This window comes from Sorex fumeus, unplaced genomic scaffold, assembly GCF_029834395.1.
Source record: "Sorex fumeus unplaced genomic scaffold, SorFum_2.1 ptg000036l, whole genome shotgun sequence".
Taxonomy (NCBI): domain Eukaryota; kingdom Metazoa; phylum Chordata; class Mammalia; order Eulipotyphla; family Soricidae; genus Sorex; species Sorex fumeus.
In genome coordinates this window covers 3,370,725-3,395,290 of record NW_026606093.1, presented here as the reverse complement: position 1 = coordinate 3,395,290, position 24,566 = coordinate 3,370,725, and the positions used below count along the sequence as shown (strand labels likewise).

Here is a 24,566-nt window from a genome sequence, read left to right as displayed (position 1 = left end):
TCTCTCTTCCTAGGTCTCGACTCATGACCTCTCTCTGGCTCCAGCCTCATGTTGACAGATGCCAAATCTCTTTCCCTGCTGCAAGAAAGAGATGTATGCTGGGTACAGAGGAGCCTTAAGGTTGTATGTGTAACTACTGAACATTGAGGGTCTACCAGAGACACAGAAGGAGGAATTGACCTGGAAATAAGGACTGAATACATACAAGAAGAGTGAAGGAGGCAGAGGAGAGCTCTTCCTGGTCTGAGAACCCTGGCCCACCCAGGAAACAGGAAGATTCTCTGCCACATGTGTAGGGAAGGAAGCAGGGTTCTTGTTATGCTAGCAGCCCAAGATGAGGGGCTGGGCTTTGCTTCCAGAGGGAAACTCCAAGGAAAGGACTATTTGCTGTCTGGAAAAATCTACCAGCTAGTTGAGTGAGAACCTGTGGGATTTGACTTTACACAGACATGGTGATTCATCTGGCTTCAGGAAACTAAGGTAGCAGAACCTTGTGCGAGGCCCGGCAAAACAGAGAACCTTTGAGATCCCTGATATAAGAGGACAAATGAGGTCTTGAAAGTGGCTGCCTTTGATCAAGGTGAGGGCAGGAATCTTCAAGATTGCTCAGTGGAACCTCTTAAACCTAGGAAAAGCATCTTTGGGTCATGCCTGGTGGTTCTTGATTAACAGCGTAGCACACTCAACAAGAACTGGCTCTTTGTTAATGGAATGCAATCCCCTTTCTACACTAAAAATGAGATGATGTGAATCCTTTAAAATTTATTTGAAAGAGGGAGGGCTTTTTGTGCATGATGCATTACCATAAAATGATACTGTCTTACTCCTTATTGCCTAATTAGTAATATTGTACTTCTGTGTGAAATGGTGTGTTTAAACACTGCCAATCGATTTAAACAAAAGATTTCAAAATACTGTAGGATGGAGCACAGTGAGAAATTCCTGCCAGCCAGCCTTCTCCGAGGGTAAGGTTTTTTATCATTCTTAGGTGTGTGGTGCCGTGGGAACCTTGCAGAAGAGAGAGTCTTCATCGCTAGTTTCCAGATCTGATTCCTGCTGTAGTTTCTCATTGTTCCCTTCCCTTCAACTGGGACTTAGCTGGCCTTGGGGGTGTTTTCTTTTTAAATTATCTATTTACGGCTTTGTAGTCATATATAGGGCTTATCAAGTTGTAGTATTTATTTATGCATTACAAACTGAACAAAGACACACACTGACTATGAGATAGTTTACTTCAAAAGATGAGCCCAATTGGTGACACAATTTTTCCTTTTCTTTCTTTTTTTTTTTTGTTGCTGTAGAAAATTGAAACATAATTTGGTAGGCAGGGAAGATAGTAGTGGGATTAAACACATTTTATGACAGTTTTAAGAATGTCTTAGTATATTCCATATGCTATAACAAACAACCCCCACTCTCGGTGATTCAAAAGAATGGTTTGTTTCTTCCTGATATTATAATCCAATCTGGAGTGCTAAAAGGGGTGAGGCTTCTTCTCTTTAGGTTCTATGCCATTTCCTTGTGCCTAGAAACCTTTCTTGGATATCCTGAATTTAACTGATGGATCAGGTATAAGAAGGAAGACATGGACAGTCTTCCACCTCCTTGGGTCCCTCTGACAGTCAGACGCGGGTCACTGCTGGCAGAGTAGAGTGTGCTATGGTGCAGGGAGCCTGGAGCTGGTATCTGGAACCAAGTTGCTCCATGTGTAGATTTTCTTTTTCCCCAGGCAGATATACCTTTATCTTCTGCATTACAAAGTCAGATAGAGCTTATCAGATAGAAAAGGCAAGAGAATCCTGAAGAATCCCCCCCACCCCCCTCCGGAGTTGCTGGCCAGTGGCTGTGGGATTCTTTCTGTTCCTGCCATTCAGGTCACACACAGTCTCGTGGGAGGTTTTTGACCCTGCCTGGACGTTCTGTCGAAGAACTTCTTGGTGCAGGGATCTTGAAACTGGGTGATGGGCAAAGAAAAGCTGGAAGGGTCCTGTGCACCTCCCCCTGTAGAGGATTGGTTTTTGAGAGAGTTCCACCGTCTCTTTATTTTTATTAAGATATCATGTGTTTCGGGCTGGAGTGATAGCATAGTGGTAGGGCGTTTGCCTTGAGCGCAGCCAGCCCAGGTTCGATTCCTCCACCCCTCTCGGAGAGCCCGGCAAGCTACCGAGAGTATCTTTGCCCACACAGCAAAGCCTGGCAAGCTACCTATGATGTATTCGATATGCCAAACACAGTAACAAGAAGTCTCAAAAAACATGGAGATATTACTGGGCCCACTGGAGCAAATCCATGAACGGGAGGACAGTGCTACAATGCTACATTTGTTACAAAGTTATTCACCTAATGTTCCAGCACCAACTTTGCTTTGCCACCAGTGTTGACTTCCCTTTAGCAGTGTCCCCAGGTTTCCTCCACCCCACAGCCTGTCACCTTGATATCCTGTTACTCATCGATTTGCTCAAGCGGGCGCCAGTAACATCTCCATTCATCCCTGTTGTGTGCTAGCATAGCCCAATGGCATCTGCTCGTTCTAGGAGCACAAAGAGCCTCAAACCGATCGTTCAGGGTCTTAACGAAGAAGTCTGACCATCACCTGTCACCTTAATAGTCACAATTAAAAAAATATATTTGTACCCTTCCAGTCGGGCATTCTAGAGGAAAGGGCAGCTCAGATAGAGAAGGGAGCACCAAATAAAGGGTGTTTGGAGGATCCTCCCAGGAGGGGAGATGCATGTCGAAAGTGGACTATGGACTGAACATGTTTGCCACTCAATGCCTCTTTTGCAGACCACAACACCCAAACGGAGAGAGAGAACACAGGGGATTGCCCTGCCACAGAGGCAGGGGGGGATGGGGGAATGGGGGTGGGAGGGATATTATCCATGGTGGTGAAAAACGGGCACTGGTGGAGGGATGGGTATCTGATCATTGTATAATTGAAACCAAAGCACAAAAAATTGTAAATCTACAACTGTACCTCATGGTGTTTCACTAATAAAAAAAATTAAAAAAATATATATTTGTACCCTTTATTCCAAAATGGATTTTTTTAAATGAAAGAACTGTGATTTACAAAGTTTTTGATAGTTGAGTATTAGACATCTGATCTTCCAACACCAATCCCCCCACCAGTGTCAACTGACCTTCCCCAGTGTTCCCGTATTCCCTCCCCACCCCGTCCCCACCTGTCAACTTGACAGGCACGTTACAAAGTTCCAGAGGCTGCAGCCTAGGTCCCATGGGATCAGTTCTTTTGAGTCTGGGTTTTGGTTATAAGGCTGCGCTGCTCAGCCACATCACGGGTATAACAGAAGCCCTGATGCCCGTTCACCAATTACTTCCCGTTCTCTCTTCCCTGCTTGATTTGTTTCCCTCCCTGACAGACACATTTTTAAGTTTGGTTGTTGTGTTTTGGATCTCTTGCGCTTAGAGTTGTGGTTCCATCTCGTTTAGATACATCACAAGTCTACATCCATGATGTATTCAAGGGCCCTGTACTCTGGCCCTGTTTCTTCCTGTTTGCCTCTTCTTAATTCCCCCGGATTTCTTTCCCCAGTTCTTCTTCTCCTTAAAGTCATCTCTTTAAGGTACAGGATGAATATCCCCACAAGCTGAAGCATGAAAGTGCACAGGCCACTCACTGAAGCCCTTTACAGCTAATGGGGGCCCTGGCCCGCCCACCCAGGGGTGCTTCTCATGAAGCCTGAGAAGTCTTGAGGCCATCCAGCCTCAGTTTATTATTTTTTTTTGCTATAATAACAAAACATCATTTATTTTCATTTCTTAGACCCTCGAGGACAGTGGAATAGATGGGAGATTTTTTTTTATTAGTGAAACACCATGAGGTACAGTTGTAGACTTACAAGTTGTTGTGCTTGGGTTTCAGTTATACAACGATCGAGTTCCCATCCCTCCACCAGTGCCCATTCTCCACCCCCACCGATTCCAGTATCCCTCCAACCCCCCACCCCCCATCCCACCCCGCCTCTGTGGCAGGGCACTCCCTTTTGTTCTATCTCTCCTTTTGGGTGCTGTGGTCTGCAGAAGAGACATTGGGTGACAACCATGTTCGGTCTATAGACTACTTTCAGCAGGCATCTCCCATCCTGGGCGGATCTTCCCAGCACCCTTTATTTGGTGCTCCCTTCTCTATCTGAGCTGCCTTTACCCCCAGAGTGTGCAGCTCTAAGCCATGGAGTGAACAACCTCATCCAGCCTCAGTTTCACCTCCAGCCAGGGTGCACCTCAAATAGAAATCCTTTTCTGGTTGTCTCTCACGCCGAGAGACATTTCTCTCCGAGCTGCCTGCTTTTCCCTTCCGCTGGCTGCTCCTCAGTTCACCATCTGGTGGGGTAAACACAGTCTTCTCACTTCCTTAGGAGTTCCTTGTTGACACTGAAGCTGGCTTGCACGTGCTTCTTAGTCACCTTCCCTCAGGTTGGCCATCTTTTCCCCTCAGTCCTGGGTTTCTCAGCCTAATCTGTGCTGTCGGCTTCAGGTGGCTTCAGGTCCGCACCCAGATCCCCTCAGCTCTTCCCGGGCCAAGAGAGAAGAAACTGATGCTTCCTGTTAGGGACAGCTCTCGTCTACCAATGCAGCCTAAGGTTCCACGGGGCCTTTCCCCACTCCTCCCTCTTCCTTCTTCTCTCCCCTCCCTCCCATCCCCCTCACCTCTTCTTGCTTCTTACCATCCATTGAATCCTCACGTCGAATTCAGAGACAAGCGGAACTTCTTGGTTTCTTTCCCTTTGTGTGCTGATAGCTTCTGTCTCTCCCCTTCTCTTGACTATTGATTTCTTCTCTGGGAAAACTCCCCCTTTAAATATTTTCCATGGAGACCATTGTCCCTCTTCTGGTGTCCTTTCTAGCCAGATTTCTTTCACTCTCTGTTCTGCCCTGTGACATCCTCATTTCCTTTCCTGCTGTGAATTCTGTGCTTGAAGGAGTCTTTGGCTCAGTGTGTTTGAGGAGCTTCTTTCTCTGTGAATATTCAGGGTCCCTCTGACTTTAGCCACTTTTCCCAGGTCAGAGGACTGGCATCCTCAGTCCTGATCTTGCCATGGACAATTGGGGGTGTTTCTGGGACCCTCGTCTTTATAAGAAGAATGCTCTGCAACATTGGCCCCATATACTACTGTGGAGTATCTGTAAATCTCATCACTGTGGAAAATAGGAATCCATTTCCAAACCAGGGTCCTATGAGGACACTGGGGATATTTTATACCCAGGAGCAAAGACTAGCCAGGATATCCTTTTGGCTTTGATGGGATGTGGTAGAGAAGCTTCAAGTGACTAAATGAGAGAATATGTTCAAATGTGGTCTTGCAAATGAAGCGGATGTACTTCCCTCAAGGGAAAAGAGATATGTGGTTTAAAATCACTGATAAGTGGGTGAGAGTCCTGTGCTGAAATTTGGGGGCAAAATAATTAAGGCCTGGACTAAGCAGCAGAAATGGCTGGAAGGCTGTGGTCTAAAGCTTGCTTCCTGTAAGCGGGACCTCTGTAACCAGAGGGAGCACAGCTTTTCTTAAAATTGAAGTTGTCTGTGCTCGAGATGAAACAGAATTCTCTTTGGGCAAGAGATGTGCTTATGTATACAAAGCGAAGAACGTGACAGTGACTCCTGGTGGCAAACCTATCAAAACCAGAGCAACCAGGTAAACGTAACCTGCGTCCATGAAAACAGGGGCATGGTTTGAGCTAAATTCTGGAACAGCCTTCCTGTAAGGCTGTTGGTCACAGGGTCTGTGTGATGCTGTATCCTTTGAGGATTTAAACTTACTGAACAGGAAATGAAGTGCAGATATTTTTAAAAGTTTAAAAAAAAGTAAAATTACTGATAATAATACTCATGACGTGTAATCACAAAATAAATGAGTGTGAGGTGCAGTGCTCTCTTCCGCCACGTGTGTTCAGTGGCCATGAGCGGCTTCCCCACCCTGGCCTGCAGCCGCCGACAGACACATGAAGGAGGGAACAGGGCCACAAGGCTGCTTGGTGATCAGTCATTTATTCCCATCTCATCTTCTTCTGCCTCCTTCCAGTCTCACCCACTCCCGCATTCCTCCTGCCTCCCATGCTTGTCTCTCTGCACTCCGCTCCGTCTCGTAGTCTTAGTCTAGAGTCCAACCTCCAAGCATTGGGGGTAGCAACTACACCTAGGTGAGGTAGCACAATCAACATAGGTAAAGCCCTTCCTACCTGGGAAGATACTAAGTCAAAGATCTCCTCTTGCCAGGAGGATCCGCTCAAGGGCATGTTTTTATATCTAAGGACATACTTCTCCTTTCCTTAGTCCATAAACAATCCTCTTAGATATACTTACTTCTTAATATTAGTCACTTTGTATGGACACAGTGTGGAGATTGGTCTTAGAATGGCTCTGGCTGGTTCTGGAGGTCTTCGGCTGCTGGGGCTCTGCTGGGTGGGGGGAGGGAAACTCAACCCGCCCCCCTCCAAGGGGCCCTGGTGAGGACAGCCAGGCGCCAGGGCAGGAGACTTGGCAGAGTCTGGCAAACTTCCCGTGTCGTACTCAATATGCCAAGTACCAGTAACAATGATGAATCTCATTCTCCTAACCCTGAAAGAGCATTGAATATGACTCTTTTAAAACCTCAGGGCTAGGAAGAAGGAGATGGTACTGGTGCCTGCTCGAGGCAGTTGACGAACAACAGGATAATCGGGTTCGTATGGACACAGTAAGGGATACATTAAGCTTATAGGGTGTCTCTCCTGGGAACATCTCGCCATAGCTCCCGGACTACAGTGCTCAGGCCAGATTAGTCCTTCCTAACCCTAGCAGGGTCCTTGTCCTGTCACTTCTCTTTGGGTCACGACAAAATTTGTACATGACTGTGCTATTATCTTACAGTTAAGTATTATGGCACTTGGCCTGTCTCGTTTTGATGCCAGGGTAGCTCACAGCTTGTCCTGGGTCCATCCAGTCCCTTCGTTGGGACCCTGCTTCTGAGGTGCTAGGAACTGAGGGCAACTGAGGCTTAAGTCGAGTAAATATGAGAGATGCCCAGGGGTGAATAATATTCGGAGTCAATTAACCCCCAAATTATAAAAGCTAGTTGGAATGATAGCACAGTGGGTAGGGCGTTTGCCTTGCATGCAGCCAACACGGCCGACCCGAGTTCGATTCCTCCGCCCCTCTCAGAGAGCCCGGCAAGCTACCGAGAGTATCTCGCCTGCACGGCAAAGCCTGGCAAGCTACCCATGACGTATTCGATATGCCAAACACAGTAACAAGTTTCACAATGTTACTGGGCCCACTCGAGCAAATCGATGAGCAACGGGAGGACAGTGACAGTGATATTATTTCTCAACAATGTATGGTTTGTTTGATTTTATTATTATTATTATTTTGTTTTTTGAGTCACACCTGTAGTGTTCAGAGGTTACTCCTGGCTCTGCACTCAGGAGTCACTCCTGGTGGTGCCAGGGATAGAACCCGGGTCAGTCGTATGCAAGGCAAATGATCTACCCGCTGTACTATCGCTTTAGCCCCCCACTTTTCCTTTTTAAATCAGCATGGAGATCTGATTGAAAGGAAGAAAGACGCTCCATTTCAAGTGGTCTAGGGTCCCAGGGGATCTCTGACGGAAGAGTTTAGATCCACTGGGTCTTCCAAACCATGCCATTAAGTGTCACACCCCTGAGAAGTATTTCACTAAAAGCGGAGCTGGATAGGGTAGGGCTTACTTTTGAGAAATGGATTTCCAAGGATCTTTCAGTCTCTCTTTCAATAACTGCATTTTAGAGGTTCTGATATAACTGATAATAACTCTCATGAGATTTGCTCCTGTGTCTAGATGGGTGGTGCAGAAGGTCACCTGACGGCTTGGTTTATGCATTATACATGGCGCAAGAGGTTTGAAACTCTCTCCTTGGTTTAGGAAACTCCGCTAGTGCATCTAACCTGAACTTTTTGGTGGGAATTGAAGAATTCAGAATTCTTTGCTACTTCTTGGGTGACCAACTGTGATAAAGAAAGTCAAGACTTCCTCTGTTGTGGTGAAGGCAGATGTGGTAAAAGCCTGAATTGAAGCCCCACTGGCAAGTCTCACTGAATTTTTCACACCAAAATAAGTTATCGATGGCCCTAATTTGAAAACTGTTCTTTTATTCCATTATTAAGTTGGAATTTCCAACTTAGCATTGTAAATGACATTTAGATTTCCAGGCTGGTCTGTTTAACCTATAACATAGCTGAAATACTATATAGTTTCTGTGAATCATAATAGAAAAAGGATATTTTTGCACATGAGTCATGTTGAATTGAAGTTACATATTCCTTCGATCTTGCAGCTCTTTTGGAAGGGAAGCCTTCAGGAATTTCAGCCAGTACATAGACTCATTGTCACTGATATGTATAAGAAGGTCAACCAGTTAACCTTTTTCCCCATCAGAGGAAAGTGAGTAAGTGCTTTCCTGGAGAAGCAAAAGTTCTTAAGGGGGAAGTTATTTGTAGCTCTATGGTCTTTGGTAAAAAACATTTCTTTCTGGGTATTTAAAATATTCCATGGACCAAGTAGTCCAGAGTTGATCGGAGTGAGATGGACAGGTGAAAAGGAAAACTCCAGGACTTCAAGCGTCTTGAGTAGGTTCAGCCATGTTCATAGCTGTTCATCTGATGCAAAATGATAGAGGCACCCAGGTGAGGCTTCTGCGGCCCTTTCTCAGCAGACTCGTGCCCAGTGCTACATCCAGAACCTGCTCCCCAACCAGGGTGGGCTGACTATGAGCACTGACTCTTGTCTTGTGGAAATTAAAGCAGTGGGACGAAGGAGCATGTCGGGAGGTCCATCACTATGCAGACTGACATACTGCTCTCATAGAACATTTCAATCCCACCACTGTCTGGGCTGCTTCTTTCCATTAAGATGGCAAACTAAATTGCGCTCCCTCTCTTGAGAATTCGTCTCTTCCTGCCTAGGTAGATACGGGTCATTCTTCATCTCTCTCCTCCACTTCTCCCTCACTGTCTCCCTTTGATTTTCCCTCCCTCTCTTTACATTTCCTGCCCTCACTTTCCTACTCACCCCACTTCTCTCCACTTTTCCTGTGTCTTGCGTCCACCGGAAGTCACTCATTGACTATTGAGAATGCTCAATTAAACTCTGATTGTTGTGTGGCATAAATTCCAATCATGCCCCAGGAAATCGGACACTGTCTATGTTTCTCTTGATTTAAAAAATTATGACTCCGCAGCATAATGTAATTTATTATTATATAATAACAGCCCATTACAGATTGTAATTTTTCTGTGACTAACTTAATTTTGCTCATTAGTGTTCACTTAAACCTTTGCTTATAATATGTTGAATACTACAAGTATTAGAATCACATTTCCTCAAAACTCAGCCATTTCAATTTCCCCCCATCAATTTAGACAAGACTTCCCTCTTTTCTTCTTCAAAACTGTTCAGATAAGTGAGGTTTCCCTACCTTTAAATCAGTGAGGCTAATTAATTTTTGAACCCAAAGGAACAAATGGCAATGAATTTTATTTGTTTCAAAACTTAACATTTGGGGGACCCTAGAAACAAAGCCTGGCTCTTGGAGGCAACCTTGGGGTGCTTTGGTTCAGACCTGAGCCCTGATCTTTTTTTAAAGTAGTTTTGCTAGTTTTTTTATTATTATTTTATTATTAGTGAAACACCATGAGGTACAGTTGTAGACTTACAGATTTTTGTGCTTGGGTTTCAGTTATACAATGATCAAATACCCATCTCTCCACCAGTGCCCATTCCCCACCTCCAATGCTCCCGGAATCCTTCCCACCCCTCTGAGCCCTGATCTTGACAAGCTCCATTAAGGTGGTCTCTAAACCCAGCATTTCCTTGGGAATGGGCCTCTGCTTTACATTTTCTAGGTTTGGCAAATTCAATTCAAATGTCTTTCCTCTGAAAATAAATGTTTCCTGCCGGAAGGCCCTTGTATGGAAATGACCTTTTCTCATTGTGTGGTTTGCTGCAGGGAGGGTGAGGTGGCCTTGGCTTTGGTATCTGAGCCCTGCCAGGGCTCGGAGGCAGTTACCGCTCAAGGCTGTGAGTATACTCAGGGGTCATCGGGACAGCCTTGGTTGGGGCCCTGACTGGTAGTTCAGCTGAAGGTTTCTCAGGGCAGCTGGGAAAACTGCCTGCCGGCTTCCTCCTCACCTGTCCTTCCTTGGGTCTCTGAGTCCCTCCCCTCAGTCTCCCTAGTGGCGTTTTGTTTTTACTTAAATCACAGTGAGATAACACAGTTGCAAAGTTGTTCATGATGGAGTCTCAGTCAGTGTTCCAACACCCATCCCTTCACCAGTGCACATTCTCAACCACCAATATCCCCAGTTTCCCTCCTATCCGCCTCCCCCACCACCCCTGCAGCCTGTGTTTTTGAGAAATTCTCTCTCCTCTCATCTCTCTCTCTCTCTCTCTCTCTCTCTCTCTCTCTCTCTCTCTCTCATTTTCTCTCTCCATTCTCTTTTATTTTCCTTTTAGGCACCTTGGTTTCCAATACTGTTACTGAAAGAGTATCTATCATGCATATCACTTTACCTCCTTTCAGCCTCAGTTCTTATCCAGAATGATCATTTCCAATTAGCATTGTAAAGTGGTCCCTTCTCTATCCTAATTGCACTCCTCCCCTCTCTCCCCCCGCCATGGTGGCATGCATTCTACCATGAATCAATCTTCCTGGTCCCTGTTTCTACTGTCTTTGGGTGTTATTTACGTACTATGGTGTTATGTATGCATGTATGTGTGTATTACCATCTCATTCTTGCTTTGGACAACTTGGCAGGCTACCGAATGTAGCCTGCCCACACGGCAGTCTGGCAAACTCCCCGTGGCGTACCCAATATGCCAAATACCAGTAGCAATGATGGGTCTCATTCTCCTAACCCTGAAAGAGCCTTGAATGTGGCACTTTTTAGAATCTCGGGGCTAGGATGAAAGAGACGTTACTGGTCCCTGCTCGAGGCAATGGACGAACAACAGGATAATAGTGATGTGTATACACACACACACACACACACGTATGTAGTATGTTATTATGTATCCAGCTTCTGAGGAGGCAGCTGAGCTGTGGGTCTGAGTCTGAGAGAGAGCCTGGCCTGTTCCCTCATGCTCCCTGGAAGGCTGTTTAGATGGTGGAAGGTTGCTGGGGCATAGAGATGACTCACATCCCTCCAGCTCCTTGCATTGTGGGCTCTGCACGTGTGTGGGGGTGTAATCTCTGTGTTGAACAATGTGAACGAGCCTCACCACATTAGCAAATCACAAAAGGTAAATTCCTATGGCGTCTTTTGATAGAAAACTTTTATTTTTAGTTTTTACCTTGTGGCTCAGAGGTCATTCTGAAGGTAGGCTGAAGAAGGGGGCTGGGAGTATAGACAGAGACTCCTGGGTATAGGGCAAGGGCAAGGACCTGACCCACAAAACATGGTGCCTAGTGGCCAGGATTCATATTGCTGGGCCTTAGAGGTGGCACACAGAATGGCATATTCATCTCATGTGATTTTCACTTTGCAAGGTGAAGAATGCATTTTCACATACTCTTTCATTTTCCTATAGACTGTGGTCCCTTGGCCACAAAGCCCTCTCTTGACTTGTTCTAAAACAATTTTTCAGCCTCCTTAAGTGTTAGCTTTCTATAGCCATCTTCCTGGATTCTTGTGATTTTGTCCCTTTCGACTGCTGATGAACAGCCCAAAGTCATTCTCTTGGTCATATGCATCATGGACCCTGAGGTCTGGAAACCCACCAATTTCCTTTATGTGCTCTCGGTATCTAGTGTGGTAGCTGTCATCTCAGGATGACTTCAAGAGGTTGACTTCTCAGGCAGGAGCACTGATAATCCAGCAGATAGGATGGACATCTCTTCCCTGGGAGTCTCTTAAGAGTGAGGCAGTCTTTCGCACGGGTGCCCAGACATCACCATAGTTCATTGTCCAGGACCCAACAATTCCTTGAACAAGGAGAATGAGATTGTCCTGAGACTTTAGATTAGGGGAAGAGAGACGTTTGGTCTGCGTGTCACAGAAGGCCTGTGGAACCATGGGGTCTAGCCCTGGTGCGTGAGGAGACAGACATATGTGCTTTTGGATGGTTCCCTGAACACTGTGTTGTATGGTCCATGAATAGTGTGAAAAATGCCCAACTATATAACATTGTTACAAATAGAAAAAAAAAGACTTTCCCATCCTGGATTAGATGGATTAGGATTGACTGTAATCATTGGGAGAGAAATGAATACTCAGACAGAATCAGCACCTATCCAGCAAGGTAGAAGGAGGTGTTGCTTTTGAGTACCCAAAAGGGTTAGTCTTACTAGTCTTCCCTTGCAAGGAAACAAAGAAGATTGACCTCTCACATTTTCCTAGTCCTTTATCACGTACAAAAGTATGTTTCCATTTCTTTTCTGTATCTCTGGTTTTGGGCTATACCCAGCCAGTACCTAGCTTAATTTTTTTTTGTTTTTGTTTTTTTGGGTCACACCCGGCAATGCACAGGGTTTATTCCTGGCTCTGCACTCAGGAATTACCCATTGCGGGGCTCAGGGGACCATATGGGATGCTGGGAATCGAACCTGGGTCGGCTGTGTGCAAGGCAAATGCCCTACCTGCTGTGCTATTGCTCCAGCCCCCGCAGGGCTTAATTTTTGACTTTGTCTCAGGGATCACTCCTGGCTGTGCTCTGGGGACCATACATGGTACCAGTGATTAAACCACGTTCTGTCACATATAAAGGTAAAGGCCCTCCCGTTGATCGTCGATTTGCTCGAGCGGGCCCAGTAACGTCTCCATTGGAGACTTTGTTGTTACTGTGTCTGGCATATCGAACACTCTCGGTAGCTTGCCGGGCTCTCCGAGAGGGATGGAGGAATCGAACTCGGGTCGGCCATGTTGGCTGCGTGTAAGGCGAACGCCCTACCCGCTGTGCTATCGGGCTGTCACATATAAGGCAGCTTAAATCTTTGTACTATCTCTCAAGTCCTTATTTTCTTTTCATGTGGCAATTGTTAGAGAAATAATCACCTGTGAGTGTTTTAGATCTCTATTTCCCTGTGTTTGAGCTGGGCCCGTGCTTTGTATAGACACAACTTTTGACTAATTGGGTTGACCTACACGATTTTAGAGTTGTAAGGTCTTAAAGAACTTATAGCCCAATGGTCATTTTGCATGTGGAGAAACTGAGGCTCCAGGTGGTATGGCCCACCTCATACCTTTCAGCTGGTTTAGCACAGCCTGCCCATGCTGCCCCTGGGTCTTTGCATTATGCCTTTTCCTCACTGTTTTCCTGATGCTTGGCCCCCTTTTCTTTCAGGTAATCAATGCCATTGTGCACTTTTAAGTTTCTATCTCAGGGGAAAATCTGCACAAGATCTAAAGAACTAAATCGCAGTCATTTATAGCTCAGCATGAATATTATATATTTCCTATTTGAAGGCACCTCTTGAATCATTTAAGGACATTTCAAGTATTTATTAAGAGGCATGGAAATTCTTTGGGGGGGAGAAGGGTTTCTTCACCTCCGGGTGGTGCCTCTTCTGCGTTCACCCTCTTCTTTGACCCACCTTAAAGACCCAAGAGAGAAGAGAGAGAGACCTCACCCTGTCTACCAAAGGCTCTCTTCCCAACCCACAATTGGGCCCCTCACTGAATAGAAAGGTGCTCTGTGCCCACCTCCAGTGTCTAGGGGTCACCCCTCTGTGTGGGGTAAGCCAGAGGTCCCAGGTCCTTGGAATGTTCCCAGCTTCATAGTGGAGGTGCCTAAGGGCTCCTCATACCCAATCCCAGGAGACTCCTCTTCTCCACCAAAGATTCTTTGCTTCTGGAGCTCCATAAAGGCAGGATAATAAAGACCAGGGAGATGCCTATTTTTTAAAATTTTTTATTAGTGAAACACCATGAGGTTCAGTTGTAGACTTACAAATTTTTGTGCTTGGGTTTTAATTATACAATGATTGAGTACCCATCCCTCGAACAGTGCCCATTTTCCACCACCACTGATCCCAGTATCCCTCTCACCCCCCCCATCCCCCCATCCTACCCAGCCTCTGTGGCAGGGCATTCCCTTAAGTTCTCTCTCTCCTTTTGGGTGCTATGCTTTGCAAAAGAGGCACTGAATGGCAATCAGTCTACTTGGGAGATGGCTATTTGTATTTGAAATGTTATCTTTGTTTCTGGGTCCCAGAATCATCCTGGGAATTTTATTGGAGTTCCTTGGGGGATATTTTGAAGAAATTTGGTATCTACAGCAGGGTTTACTGTGACACACAGTCTTTCCCTAAAGGGGTACACCTAAAAACTCTTCAGACTGCAGCTCAGAGAAGACCTTCCAGGATGACCTGTCCTCTGCTCAGGGACAACCCCATTTGCTTCTTGGCCCACAGGGATCAAGCCTGGTGGGCTTAGGAGACTATATGTGATGCCAGACATTGAACCTTAGGTTGCTGTGTGCAAGGCAAATGCCCAGCCTGCTCTACTCTCTCAGATCCCTGCCCGGTTCTTTTTTTCGTTAGTGGCTCTTGGCCCCACTGTTAGGGCTTTTGCCACCCATTATAGGGGGTTAGAACCCTTGACACCCCCACAACCCTGTTCCTCAATTCCCCATGAAGTCGTTGTAGCAGCCAGAAGTGCCCCCCCACCTACTTTCTAGCATCCTGGGGGTGGGGGCGGGTGGGCACGGGGCATGTCAGATCTACTGCTCTGAGTGGAGAAGAAATTCCATTAGACCCAGGACCAGTGAAGCACGAATTCTGGAGCCTGCCTTGATCTTAGACCTCAGCTTGACTTCCTCTGGGAAGTTGCTGAAATCCAGGGGAGGAGATACTTCTCCTTCCTGTTCTTCAGAACAAAACTATGGCCTCCAGAACACTATGGCTTCATAGTGTTCAGCAAATTACTGGGCAGTGATGAACATCTCCCTTCATCTCCCTTTGCTCCCGGAGGCCTTCCACTCATGCATGCTGCTTACATTTTCACACCAGAGAGATTGTGCAACAGAACCCAGTGGGGCCACCTGGGTGTTGGGACCCGAAGAATAGTCATGGGACTTCTGCTTCTTGCCAGACCTCAAGCCCAGAGCCTTGGGCTTTGGTGCACTGGCTGTGTATGACGGAGGCAGCACCACCACTTCAAAGGAGGCTGCAGGATGAGGGAGGTCTGGCAGTTTCTTGGACATCAAACAGTGCTTGCAAAACAATATTTTGTTGAGTTATGAATGAATCAGAACCATACGAGTTCTAGCTCTTTCAGAACTCAGATTTGAAACTTACACACACACACACACACACACACACACACACACACACCTCCTTCCCAAGACTTGGGGGTCCTGATCACAGTGTGATTGATGGAGGGTTTCTGTAGTCAATGTGCTTTCTTGATGGGGGTTTAGTTTTGGTTTTGGTTTAATTTGGCGGCCACATCCAGTAGTGCTTGGGACTTACTCCTGCCTCTGTGCTCAGGGATTACTCCTGGCATTGCTCAGGGATCATACAAGGTACCTGGTCTGCTGCCAGCAAGACAAGTCATCTACCTGTGGTTCTATCTCTCTGGCCCCAAAGCCAGCTGCTTGAGCGACCCCCCAGCACACCTGAGGTTTTTTGAATGCCAGCTTCCCCTGAAGGAGGTTTTCCATTTGGACCGTTACGATAGGGGGTTATGGGTTATGAATGAAGTGGAACTCATAATAGGCTTCTCTACAGTTTTTTTTCTGGGAGAATTGGTGAATGGAAGCTCCGGATTTCCTGATTTCTCTGTTTTACAGTTTAGAAGACAGCTAGAGGCAGAGGCATGGTTGGGAAGTGACCTGTAGTGGAGAGTCCAGGGAGGACAGGGTGATCTAGAGGGGCTCACTCTTTTTTTTTTTTTATTAGTGAGACACCATGAGGTACAGTTGTAGACTTACAAGTTTTGTGCTTGGGTTTCAATTATACAATGATCAAATACCCATCCCTCCACCAGTGCCCATTTCCCACCACCACGAATCCCAGTATCCCTCCCCCCCCCCATCCCACCCTGCCTCTGTGGCAGGGCATTCCTAGAGGGGCTCACTCTTGATCTCTGTTTCTTAGTCCCTTCTACTTAGGTCTCATTAGGTGCCACTCTGTCTCTAAGACTTGCCTCTAAGACTGTCTCTAAGGTAAAGGTAAAGGTAAAGATCCTCCCGTTGATCGTCGATTTGCTCGAGCGGGCCCAGTAACGTTTCCATTGGAGACTTTGTTGTTACTGTGTTTGGCATATCGAATACTCTCGGTAGCTTGCTGGGCTCTCCGAGAGGGGCGGAGGAATCGAACTCGGGTCGGCCATGTTGGCCGCTTGTAAGGCAAACACCCTACCGCTGTGCTATCGCTCCAAGACTGTCTCTAAGACTGCCTAAATTTCTTTCTTTTGTTCTGTGACTGTCTATCTTGTCCTTTGATGTGCTCTGGCTTCTTCTAGTGCCCAATCCAGTGTATAATCACGTATTTATGTGTATGATTGTCTGTGGTCCTAGGGATCATAAGAGCTGTATGAGGTTGGGGCCTTGTCTGTTCTTCAGTGAAGCATCCCCCAGACTTAGCCTAGTTCGGGGAAGTTGGGAAACGCTGTAGGATAAACTAACAGTGATGGTTGAGTTCTCCTGGGTTGATGCTTGTGAAGTAGAAATTAGGCAGAGTTTAGTGTTCATGGACTGTACAGGGATCATCTTTGATTTGGAGGTGATGGGTGAGTTGGGCACACCTGGGGTTGCTCTTTGTACACCATATCTGAGCTTCCAGATGGCCTCGCTGAGATAAAGTCCTTAAACAGGAGGTTTAAGATATGTACAGGACAGGCCTTGGGAGGAGGTCCAAGAAGAAGAAGGCAAGTCAACAATTTATAAATTCCATTAGCATTTTCAGAAGGAGATTAGCATTTTTCAGGCTCTGGGAATTGGGAGGATGGCAGAGTTTGAGAGTTGAAAATTGCTGCAGACCCAATGCCAGGAGATAGTACAATGGTCAGGATATATGGTAGGTATACACCCAACCTGGATTTAATCTCTAGGACTGCACAGTCTCTTAAGCATCTGGAAGCTTCAGAACACTGGTAGGACCTGCGGACAAATATAGAATAGAGTTGAATATCCTGACACAGACCCTCAAATATTTAATAACTTAATCTTTGGTAAAGGAGGAGGAAGTGGGTCAAGGAAAGCCAAGTGGTGCTGGGGAAACTGAGCGTCTACATGCCAAGAAATGAACTCAGACCTCTAATGCCAGGCACAAAAGTCAGATCGAAATGGATTAAAGACCTCAATATCATACCTGAATCATAAGGTACATGGAGTAAAAAGTAGGCAGAACCATCCATGACATTGAAGGTAAAGGCATTTTCAAAGATGAAACACCACTGACCAAGCAAATGGAAGCAAAGATAAACAAATGGGACAACATTGAACCAAGAAGCTTACCTCCAAAGAAATGGTGACCAAGATATAGAGACAGGCTATGGAATGGGAAAAATTATTTACCCAATACCCATCAGATAAGGGGTTAATATCCAAGATTCATAAGGCACTGGTAGGACTTTACAAGAAAAAAAATAATCCAGCCCCATTAAAAAATAATGGGGACAAGAAATGACCAAAAGATACATGATTAAATGCTCTACATCACTAATTGTCAGGGAGATGAAAAGCAAAGCAACAATAATGAGGTGTCATCTCACACCACAGAGACTGGCACACATCCAAAGGAACAAGAGCAACCAGTGTTGGTGTGGAAACGGGGAGAAAGGGACTCTTAATCATTGTTGTTGGGAATGCTGACTGGTCCAACCTTTTTGGAAAACAATATGGGTATTCCTCAAAAAGCTAGAAGTCGAGCTTCCATAAAACCCAGTAATATCACTTTTTGAAATATACCCTGGGGGCATGAAAAACCATAGCAGAAATGCCATCTGCATTTTGATGTTCATTGCAGCACTATTCATAATAGCCAGAATCTGGAAACAACCTGAGTGCCGGAGAACAGATGACTGGTTAAAGAAACTATGGTGAATCTATACAATAGAATACTCTGCAACTACTAGGGAAAATGAAGCCATTCCGTTCAGTTATAAATGGATGGACATGGAGAGTATCATGCTGAGTGAAATGAGTCAGAAGGAGAGGGACAGACATAGAATGATTGCATTCATTTGTGGGATTTTTTTTAAAGTATGAGACTAATAGATAGAGAGAGTGGACATGAGGGCCAGGGGGATTTGTCCACTGTTGGAAGCCTGCCTCAAGTGCTGGAGAAGAAGGCAGTTGGGATAGGGAAGGGATTGGTCTGACAATGAGAAGAGTTGGAAATGATCACCCTGCATACTGAAAGCAGGTAAAGGAACAAACATGATAACCTCTCAGTACCTGCTGTTTTGCAAACCATAATGCCCAAAAGTGGGGGGGGGGAGAGAGAGAGAGAGAGAGAGAGAGAGAGAGAGAGAGAGAGAGAGAGAGAGAGAGAGAGAGCCTGTCATAGAGGTAAGCTCTGGGCACAGGTGGGGGGGTAGTAGGGAAACTGGGGACATTGGTGGTGAGAAATGTGCGCTGGTGGAGGGAAGGGTGTTGGAACTTTGCATGACTGAAACAAAATCATGAACAGCTTGTAACAGTGTATCTTATGGTGATTCATTAAAAATAAAAAGAATAATTTTAAAAAGAACACTGCTAGGTACAGCCCTGAAGATCCCCACCACTTTTGGGGTATCCTGGGTAATTCCTCGCACCACAGGGTCTGAGCAGCACTCATGCCCTGTCTTGAGCCACTAGTCCAGTTGAGCAAGCTTGCTGGTGTCCGTCCCTTAACCCCTAAATTGCTTCTGATCCAGAAAAGCTACTGTGGGGTGACTGTTCAGACCGAGGCTCTGAAAATGCCTGTGTCTGATGCTAGCTTTTAGCTCTGACCAGTGTGGCTCGAGGCCAGCTTGTGTATATATATTCTGAGGCTCCATGTCTTTTACCTATATCATCAATGGGTAATAGCTCCTTCTTTGGGCTGTCGTGAATGTTAAGTAGAATGAGGGCTCTGTCTCCCTACCAAGACCTCCCTTTCTTGCTTGTGAAAATTAACTAAGATCACTAAGATCACCTATGTGAGTACTAACTAGGTCTAGGATGAAATGCTTGCTTCTTACTGAGCCACTGTGAGGGTGACTTTTTTATTTTTTATTTTTTAGCTGTTTGGGTCACACCTGGCAATGCACAGGGCTTACTCCTGGCTCATGCATTCAGGAATTACTCCTGATGATACTTGGGGGACCATATGGGATGCTGGGAATCGAACCCGGGTCAGCTGAAAGCAAGGCAAACACACTACCTGCTGTGCTGTTGCTCCAGCCCCTGTGAGGGTTACTTTTATGTTCCATTACTCTGTCAAGTAACCACTACTCAAGTCGTATGCAAAGTCTCCAGACCATGTATAGGTACGTGTGGAGTAAATACCACTTTGGTGACCCTGAGAACTGAGGAGAAAGGCAGGCTTCATCGACAGATCGTCTCCCTTGCTAATATATTCCTGGGAGAAATCATCTTGGTTTTTAATACTTTTGTAATTTATACACAGCTCTGAACCAGATCGTTTTCAGTTGTTATTTGTGAAGGAAAAATGTGAAGGAAAATTTATCTTTACAATGCCCACACTTAGCAAAACATTTTAAAAAATATGTTGTACAACTTGTCAAACATGAAGATAAATTTGCAAAGTCCATGGAATGTTAGTAGAGGGGATTGTGCTTTGGGGATATCTTGGACCTAGGAGAGGAACACCCATCAATTCACAGGGTGAGGTGTCTTGGATACATGAATTGGGAGATTTGCAAATCTCTTATCTCTGTGAGATAGACTAGCTGCTTTCCCACCCTGAACCATACTTGGCTTCTAGTCCTTTTTCTTTCCCCAACTGCCAGTCTTCCTAAAAGAAAGTCCTCTTCCAGGAAACTTCAAAAAGGCTGCTAGGGTGAGTGACAGGATTTTACTTGTGGCACTATGCGATGGTGAAGTGATGTTTTAGACAATTGATGTAATATGAACATTTGCATGATAGTTTCATGATTCTGTGTACTAGACATTATGCTGTATGTTGGCTACATTTTAGGAAATTAAAATGTTTTGGTTGATGTAATGTAGTGGATCATACTTTCTCTTATTTTAAATAGTAGAAAATAACTTAGCATTTCCCACAGAAAAATTTGACTTTCAGCTGACACATACATTCTTACACATGATTCCTTTCACACAGCCAGGACTGTGTGGTTTGTCTCGTTGGAATGACAAGGCAGGTAGCAAGGATTAAACTTTCTGATCAGAAACATTAAATCAGCTGGTGGACAGTCAGATTAGGTATTAGGAATGGGTGATGCAGTTTATTGATTTTTGGCTAGGGTGGCATAAGAAAAAAAAAGAATCGCTTTGGAGAGGGGTCCTCTAGAAGGATAGAGCCAGCCTGGGTTGGAAAGATCTTGGAAGTCTATTTGAATTTCAGACTTAAGTTTCTTCTGATGATCATTCCTTAAATACCAAGTGTTCAGTGTAAAGTGATAAGCAAAACGTAAGCAAAGCGTGAGGCCTGCCTTGCTTCTTTTTAAGAGGAGTCAGAAGACACGCACATTTAAACACATACATGTGCACGCACGCGCGCACACACACACACACACGCGCGTGTGCTCACCGTGTAACTCAAGGCGATAACTTCAACATGCTTGAAGATCCAGGAAGCTAGATCAGGCGATGCATAGAAGAGGAGGAGCTTGTACATTGTATATTTGAGGCTGCTTTGGCTCTGGTGAGCACTGTTGCACTAGCAGGGATGGTCTATTCGAAGACAAGCTCTCAACTGGGTTGCAATATTAACTGCCTAGCCAGCAGTACACACAGGAATGAACCCCAGTGGCTAGAACATTTAAAAAGGGTTTTGTTCTCATGAACAAATAGATCAAGCTCTGTGTGGACCTGCTTTGTTGGATGGTAATAATAATAAGAACTTCAATGAGAGGGGTGATTGGGCGTCTGAAGCTTGATGACTTGTACCGCACACACACACACACACACACACACACACACACACACACACACAGAGTATCCTATTAGAAGTTGTTTGGCCAAGAAAAACAACAAGAAAATATCCTTAGTTATATTTTAGAAATGCAATTTAAGGAGCTAAAGTTTAAAATAGCTGTCCTTGAACTCCATCCTTGGAAATCTTCCATGGAAAGATGGACAATACAGTCTTGGTCCCAGGGAGCCTGGTGGGGGACAAAAGCAGGTTTGACTTTCTACATTTCAATCATTGGCCTCCTGGTGGGTTACTCACACATTTCTTTTAAAACAGTAATTGCTTTTCGTTTTCCTAAGTGAAGACCCATCGAGCCCTCCAGTCAGATTCTCAACTAGAATCAGAAGATTTAAGATCTAGTTATTTTAAATGCTTCGTACTCTCAGAAATGTGTGTCTGGTTATGTTGTATATAAGCAGCTCATATCAAAGATGTAGCAAATCAAGCTATATAAAATCTAGTAACATATGTTAGAAGAGAAAGGAGGGAGAGAAAGAGAGGGAGGGAGGAAGGTAGGGAGAGAGAAAGAGAGAAGAGGGAGTATGAACGCTGTCCTCTCCAGAAGAGGGTTACATTTTACTTTTAACCCATTTCTAAAAATGGCAAATTCAAAGTAAGAAAACAAGTTTGTCGATGGGAGGAAGGAAGGGTGGGGAGTGGAGTCTTATCTTCAGCTTGGTGTGATTTTATTTTTATCTGACTGCTACTGCAGTAGAACATCTGGGGGGATACTGCAGAGTTGGGGTCTGCCTGCTATTCTAAGCAGCTTCAGCCAGGCTCTAGTGAGAGGTGTATTTCACCAAGACCATGGTGGGAAATGTGAGTTCTTGATGAAGGGGGCATTTGAAGGTGGTTAGGATGAAGTGGTGACCTGGAATAGGGTGTTTCTCTCAGGATGGTGAAGGCAGGGCTAATCACAACAGCCATAGAGTCGATGCCATCTTTTCCTTGAGGGCATCTCTGAGCTTCTTTGGTTTCTGTTTCTTGGCACTGATGGTGTTTGCTCCATTCTTAATCTGGGAGATTGGTGGAAGTGACTCAAAACGAGAGGTGGGTTTCAACCTGGCTCTCATGGGACTGACAATGGCTCTTAGAGAACTGGGTCCAGTATTCTAAGTTTGAAAGCATCATCTTAATAAAGATACATGGATTAGAGAAAAAAGATCGCCTACATGAATCACTCTACAGCTATTTCATAATCATCTTTTCGGTGTCCAGCATAGTGTAAAACTGAAATTGGGATTGACTGAAGCCGAGTCTAATACGACCTCTGCTTCTCTGGTAGTTCCCCTCACTGGACTGTGCCATCAGGATGGGGTATTTTGTGTCATAGAGAAGGAAGAAAGTCTACGGATGGGTACTGAGAACCAGCCGGGGTTTCATATCTCAAGACAGTGTGTAGTGTTGCACAGAGCTATCTCGTGGGGGTACACTTAAGCAGACAGGACCATAATGTTTTCTAAAGAGTCCTGTTCTCTATGTCTGGCTTTCCCCTTGGGTCATGATCAAGTCAAGATCTTACTGAAAAGCCAGGAGTCTAGGTTGGGGTGGGAAAGTTGGCATCCTCAGTGTCAGCACTGAGAACAAGAAGTATGACAGATCGTGTGGTTCTCCGTATGGGGTACTGGGGATCCAGCCCAGGTCTGCTGCATGCAAGGCTAGCACCCCACCAGCTGTACTGCAGCCACAGATTCATTTCTTGCACTGGGATTAAAATGAGCCACTGTTTCCACTTGTGGAGCTCACTTCAGATTATGGTAGGGCATGAACTACAGGGTGAGGTTGGTAGCAAGAAAAAAGGAGGACCTTGGAGTATCAGCGGCCTTGATCCAGAGACACAGCAGTGAAGCTGAGAAGACAGTAGCTCACTGGAGATCTCTCTGGACTTCGTATGAAGCTAATTTCACCAGGGCACCTCAAATGGAGTGGGGGAGCCCTCTCTGCTCAATCCAGATGAAACCCCGATAGCCACAAGCTTCTGGTACGCAGGTTCAAAAACTAAGACTCCAGGCCACATGGTGCCAGGGGAGATAGCCCTTCCTTCCCGTCTCCTTGGGGTCCTGGCTGTCATGCCCACGAACTGCCTCCAAGAGCCATCTCAGCACATCAACAGCCTTGATCCAAGACTCCCAAATGAATCTCAAAATGGATTAGCTCCCTACAGGGATGTCTCTGGACCCCAACCATTTACAATTTTAGAATTTCAGAGGCATGTGACCACTTTTGCAGAAACCTCGCGACCGCTCATGATATTCATAATAAGCAGTAGAAAATAAATTTCCTAGCCTCTGCCCCCGGCAGGCAGGCTTGAATGGTGGTGGTAAATTTTGAAATAATGGTGGTGGGAAGGTGTAACGGTGGTGGGATTGGTGTTGAAATATTGAATGGAATCAATTAATGCGAACAATTGAAACTTATGAAAAATAAAATTTAAAAAAAGGAAAAGGAGGAATTCAGTTGTTGTTTCTGGTTTCACTCAAAATACAGACTCACAGGTTCTTATTTGCTCTGAATTGAGCAAATTATGCTTGAAAGAAAAAAGACTGATCAATGTTTGACAAAATCTTATTAGGATTACTTGTAAAAGGAATGATTCTAGATTTTAATTGATCTGATCTGCTTTAATGTCTGGCACACTGGTGTTCATGGTCAGTTACTTTTGGAAAAAAGGGACCTGAATAGAAAATAGGGTGGTAGAAAATGTGCACTGGTGAAAGGATGGGTGTTTGATCATTGTATGGCTGACCGAGACATAAACTGAAAGGCTTTGTGACTGTTCTCACGGTGATTCAATAAATAAAAATTAAAAAAAATGCAAACTTAGAATTTTTGAGAGGTGTTCCCTCCCTCCCTCCCTCCCTCCCTCCCTCCCTCTCTCCCTCCCTCCCTCCCTCCCTCCCTCTCTCCCTCCCTCCCTCCTTTCCTTCCCTCCCCAACCTGGCAGTGATCATGGCTTAATCCTGGCTCTTTATTCAGGGGTCACTCCTGGTGGTGCTCAGGGGGCCGTATGTGGTGCTGTGGCTGCAACTTGGGTCAGTTATGGAAGGCAAACACTCTACCTGCTGTACTCCTTCTCTGGTCCTAAGAGAAAGATTATCCTCTCAGTCAGATTTTGTTACTTTCAGTATCTTCCCATATTCCCAGGCTTCGGCTCTGTTGTGCTCCAGTCACTTGCTTCCCTTTCTCCCACCCTCCTGCATTGCTTCTGGGTGCTTCCTGGGCACTGCATGGCGGGGATGACGGCAGAGGCTGAGCTGGATGTGAACAGTGGACGTGATACTTACTTCTGTGGCATTTAAGAGTCTGGTGGGAGAAACACCCAATAAGAGAGAGAGAACAAAAGGGAATGCCCTGCCACAGAGGCAGGGTGAGATGAGGGGCGTGGGGGGTGGGAGGGATACTGGGATCCGTGGTGGTGGGAAATGGGCACTGGTGGAGGGATGGGTGTTTGATCATTGTATAATTGAAACCCAAGCACAAAAATGTGTAAGTCTGCAACTGTACCTCAT

At 45.5% G+C, this 24,566-nt stretch overlaps 1 protein-coding gene and 1 pseudogene across 3 annotated transcripts in view; both read left to right on the top strand.

The window, feature by feature from the left end:
- Positions 1–24,566, top strand: part of CACNA1C (calcium voltage-gated channel subunit alpha1 C) — a 784,718-nt gene that overhangs the window by 236,855 nt on the left and 523,297 nt on the right. The window lies entirely within an intron of this gene.
- Positions 5,279–5,776, top strand: LOC130027182 (60S ribosomal protein L35a-like; annotated as a pseudogene).